The sequence below is a fragment of the Pongo abelii genome, chromosome 16 (assembly GCF_028885655.2).
Source record: "Pongo abelii isolate AG06213 chromosome 16, NHGRI_mPonAbe1-v2.0_pri, whole genome shotgun sequence".
In the NCBI taxonomy this organism is placed as follows: domain Eukaryota; kingdom Metazoa; phylum Chordata; class Mammalia; order Primates; family Hominidae; genus Pongo; species Pongo abelii.
This window is the reverse complement of record NC_072001.2, coordinates 13,209,932-13,215,036: the sequence shown is the minus strand read 5'-3', so window position 1 is coordinate 13,215,036 and position 5,105 is coordinate 13,209,932. Positions and strand designations below refer to the sequence as shown.

At 57.6% G+C, this 5,105-nt stretch overlaps 1 long non-coding RNA gene across 1 annotated transcript; it reads left to right on the top strand.

Moving 5' to 3' along the window:
* The first annotated feature begins 857 nt into the window (after positions 1-857).
* Positions 858-4,879, top strand: LOC129050066 (uncharacterized). Its single transcript, XR_008513497.1, has 3 exons — positions 858-1,558; positions 2,610-2,819; positions 3,250-4,879. It is a non-coding gene; the product is annotated as an uncharacterized LOC129050066 (long non-coding RNA).
* The last annotated feature ends 226 nt before the right edge of the window (positions 4,880-5,105 follow it).

Here is a 5,105-nt window from a genome sequence, read left to right as displayed (position 1 = left end):
ACCGGCTGGACCCCGCCTGCCCTGCAGCCACCAGGCACTGAGTGAGGGTCTGCAGATGTGCCCACAGAGGGGGGCTGCAGTACTGCAGCCCCGTTTCTCCCTGGTGATTCCTGGTGGCTGTCTCAGGAGGCAATCCTGGTCTCTGCTGTTTGTCCTGGCTGGGTTGGGCGTTGGCTTCTGTCACTCCTCCTGGTGTTTGCCTCCTGCAAACACTGCTGGGGGGCTCTTTGTGAACCACCAGCTGCCCTGCCCACCCTCCCCATGTCAACCACCTATTGCACGGGAGATGCGGCCAGACAGGGCCTTAGGAGGACACCCTTCGGTCATGGCTCCCCAGACACCTCAGAAGCACCCCAGAATTTCACAGGCAGTAGCCGGATACTCTACCCCTGGAAGTGGGCACCAGGTACATCTCCTGACTTCCAAGTGAGCAGCTGTTCCTGCAGCCAGAGCTTGTCACCGCCCCCGCAACAAGCACTGGCTCTTCAAGGTCCCCACATTCACCAGCAGCTTCCTGTCACAGTGGCCGCCAGCAGTCACTGATGCGTCCTTCAAGGTGAAGACCACGTCTACAGCCTGGAGAACCAGGACTGTAAGCACACTCGAATGTTCGGGGGCAGAGGCCCGCATCCTGGTGAGTGGGTCACCGGCACCCATCCTCAGGGTCCCCGGAGCCGTGGGGCTGAGCAGAGCCTGGGGAGTGCTGTGTTCCAGCAGGAAGGAGGGAGGCTGGCATAGCGTTTAGGCCACATCTTCCCGTTTCAGTAAAGTCTGATTTTTTTCTGATAACAAAGGCAGTGTTAGTTGGGAAATTTCACATTTACAAGATCATCCTTTACTCTTTAAAAGCACTCCGGCAGACGCTGCTCCTTCTGGTGCTCAACCGTCTGGCTGTGCATTGCTCTTGGGGCCCCTGGCTGGCCTGCCTGGGTGGCAGCACAGGCCCGTCCTGCCAGTGACCTGCCCATGCCTCCCTCACAGGTCCCGCACCTTGCTCAGCTCATCACGCAGGCCAAGCACGTGGCCAAGTCCATCTCGGACCAGTGCGTAGAGAGCCCGCCGGCTGCTCCTTCCTGTCGTGGCTGGGCTTTGGCCCCACGAACACCAATGGCTCCTACCCAGCCAACGATACGGACAAGATGGGGCAGGACAGTGTCTGGAAGACAGGCAAGTACCTGAAGGGGGTCCTGGAGTATTCGCTCCAGATACTCCCTGTATGAACTATGGGGCCTTCCTCACTGCCATCAGGGTCCCTTTCCTCAAAGGATCCACTCCCCCTCAGCCTGTGGTCAGCCAAGTACCAGTCTCAGGCCCCACTCAGATGAAGCCAGTACTGTGGGAGGCAGGCCCACACCCTGAACGTCATGTCTGTGTCTCCTTGTTGCCACTTCTAAGAGGCCGGTGGGGTGAAGACCAGTCCCCACCCTTCACTTTCATACTGAGAGAAGAGGCACTTCTCTCTGGCAACCCAGTGAAACACAGCTCAAGCAGTTCACACTCGCCTTGGGCACCACCCAGGATAAGAATGGAAAGCAGCAGCTCCTCAACTGCATCATGGGTAAGGATGGACTCATCCTCATGCCCCTGGAGGTCTGTACCAGGTGAGAGGTGCATGGGCTGGGCCCTGACCTGTCCCCAGCTCCCTCCTCCCCCATGAACAGATGCAGCTCCACTCCTCAGAGTTGTGTGTGGGCCGTTGTTTTCTGACCTGTCCCTGTGGCCTGGGTTTATAGACCATCAATGGGCTGTGAAGGTTTGACATTGAGTACCAGGGGGACCCAGAGCTGCAGCCCATTTAGAGCTACAAATTGCCAGCTTGGTCTGTGTGCTCTTCTGGTGGTCGTCTGCCACCCACCGCAGAGTGGGCAGGAGGGCCAGCCTGGCCTCTTCAGAGAGGGCTCTGGATGCCCCTGTGCAGGGTGCAGTCCTGGGGTGGCCTGTGGGGGTGGGGCACTGCTGTCCTGAGGCCTGCGGTTACACCACCCCATGCCCCCCTGCCGCTGTGCATCACTTTGCAGGACAGATGGCAGGCAGCTGTGTGTTCCTGGGATGACTTCCTGGGCAGTTTCCGTCTCTTTACCATGTCATGAGCCTGTGCTGGCCAGCAGGCACCTGCTAAGCCCCATGGGCAGAGGCAGACAGCCGGCCACGCCCATGGCCCCAGTCTCAGCCTGTGCTTCCTGGGTAGCTACCAGATTCTGCTTTGGCTGCTGCTGGCCTTCTTTGAGGCCTCTCTGTTCTGAGTTGGTCCCTCCCTGGCACTGCTGCTTGCCCTGGGCTATGTCCTCTTATGCCTCAGCTGTGAGGCCGCTGACTGAATGGGGAAGCTGCAGCAGCCCTGACTGTGTTGGCTGCTGTCTTCACAGCAGGCTGGGGGGATTTGCCACACAGCCCCACCCTTGTGCTTGGGAGGTGATGAGAGCACACCCCCCAATGACCCTGCCCCCGCACCTGTGAAAGCCCACCACACTTTGGCAGCGTGTTCATCTGCCAGTTGTGGAATGTCAACCTCCTGCAGGCCCAAGAAGTGAGGCCCTGGGTGGTGCGGGTGGCCCTGGGCAGCCTGGCACTGCTGTGGGCCCCACCATGCTGATGTCCCTGTCTTTCAGCTGCAGTACCTCAAGTCCCTCCTGGAAAAGGGCCAGAGGCCTCAGGCAGCCCCAGAGGAGGCTGGGTCTAGCTCTCCCAGGTGAGTGCCTGGTCACTCCCGCCCCATCCCTGGGGCCTGTTTGGGGCTCACTGCTGACTCTTCCTTCACCCAGGGACCAGGAAACCATGCAGTTCCCCAAGTTCTCCACCAAGAGCCTCTCCAAGAAATGGTGAGTCCCACTGGCATGCGGATAGGGGCAGCCCTGCAGCCTGGGCCCCAGAGAGGGAGTGGGGAAGGAGGGGTAGCAGTGCAGAAGAAGAGGAGGCTGTGGCCTCACTGGGTCCTGATGCACACTCCACTCCTGGGGATTCTTAAGGGGACAGTCCCTCTACCCGCCCCCAGCCTGCTTATGAGCCCCACTCCTGTGGCAGCACGTGCCACTCTGCCTGCACTGAAGCAGACCATGAAGAACAACTTTGCCAAGTGGCAGAAGAGGCTACAGGCACTGCAGAACTGGCACCTGCCCCGCTCAGTGCTTTGAGCCACCTGGATCTATGCCCGCAGCTGGTCAGTGCCAGGCATACCTACCTGCAGCTGGAGACTGACTCACTACACCATTTCCTGATAATTCCACTTTTTTTTTTTTTTTTTTTTTTCAGATGGAGTCTCACTCTGTTGCCCAGGCTGGAGTGCAGTGGTACAATCTCGGCTCTCTGCAAGCTCTGCCTCCCGGGTTCAAGCCATTCTCCTGCTGCAGCCTCCCAAGTAGCTGGGACTATAGGCGCCCGCCACCACGCCCGGCTCATTTTTTTTGTATTTTCAGTAGAGACGGGGTTTCACTGTGTTACCCAGGATAGTCTCGATCTCCTGACCTTGTGATCCACCTGCCTCTGCCTCCCAAAGTGCTGGGATTACAGGTGTGAGCCACCACCCCCAGCCAATTCCACTACTTTTCAACCCAGCTAAATTCCAAGATAGATGACACTCAAGATAGAAAAAGTACTTGATTTCCAATCTGATAAGCTGTTTGTGTTCTAGTATTTTGCTATTTGATATTCACACAAAAGCACATGATGAAGTTAAGTACTGTCCTACCTGTTGAAGACTGAAAATAAAGCTGTTTCTTTCCAAGTCGTGTGCCTTGTCCTCACTGGCTATCAGGCATTTCTTCCCAGTCCCTGTTGCCTTCAGGGACCTTTCTGGGCTGCCAAGGAGTCTTGTTCATCCCAGGACCTGGCACTGCCCTGGCAGAGCTGCACACACCTCCCTGGAGGTGGGAGGGCTTTTCTGGTCCCCTAGCTGGGCTGGAGCTGCCTTCCAAACACATGACCACTCTGGGTCTCCTGCCCAGACTGCACTTCCTGGGGACAAGATGCTGTCCTCTCCTGCCCTGACACAATACAACTGACAGGCCTCAGAAGACTGTCTCCAGAGTGCTGTGGTCACACCTGCACCACCCCTCCCACCACAGCACAGCTGTGTCCATTGTCTGGGAGTGGCCAGCTAGCTCAGTGCCACCCTCACCCGGCAGCACAGTCCTCCGAGGCCCACAGCCCCATTTCCTTGGCATTAATGTCAGCCTCTTCCTGCTTCAGGGAGCAGGAACTTTGCCAGGAAGCTGGAGGATGAGCCAGGCCAAGGAATGGGACAGTATGTCAGAAAAGGAGAGCTAAGGTCAGAGCTGACCAGGGCCAGACTGGACAGTGCCAGCCCCAAGGCTGACAGCATCCTGACAGGACAATGGGCCCAGGTTCATGGAGAAGGGTACACAGTGACAACTCCTGATGAACACAGGAATAATGAATTTATCATAACAATCACAAATGATGGGGTAGTGCACATAAAAAAGGGGTGATCCCTTATCACCAGAGGGCTGCAGGCTGTTGCCCAGAGTGGCAGGCAGCACAGGGAGGCGCTCACTGCATGGCCCCGCCAGCCGCCAGGCCCCCTCTCAGTGGTGCAGTGCATGGTATTTTGAGGACGCAGGTCCGAGGGCCTTGCTCTTCATCCTTCACAGTGAGGACATGGTCCTCATGCGAGCAGCACAGGTGTGCCTGCAGTAGGATCCTTGACAGCCCTGCGCCCTGGGTGCCCCACAGTGCTCAGCAGGAATGTTGTGAGGGCTGAGGCCCAGTTGGTGGTGGGAAGCTGGCAGCACCCCCAAGCCAGCCCTCCCTCTGAAGGACAGCCTGTGTCCTAGACTGGGGCTTCTCCAGGAGTGTGCCCCACTTGTCCAAAGCAGCTCAGCCTGAACCCAAAACTGTGACCAAAGAATCACATGTGTCCTGTGTTGTCCTATAGAAGTGAGTAGGGGTGTGTCGAGCACACACAAGACACTCTAACAACACCCTGAGTGCACCCTCACATAGCTGAGATGGACTCGGACCATGGACAGGCTGCAGCAAGAGGAGCCCAAGGATCCTGACTAAGAATTCCTAAGCCTAGCTGTGGAAGGTGACTGCATCCACCTTTAAACATGGGGCTTGTAACTCAGCTCACACCCAACCAATCAGGT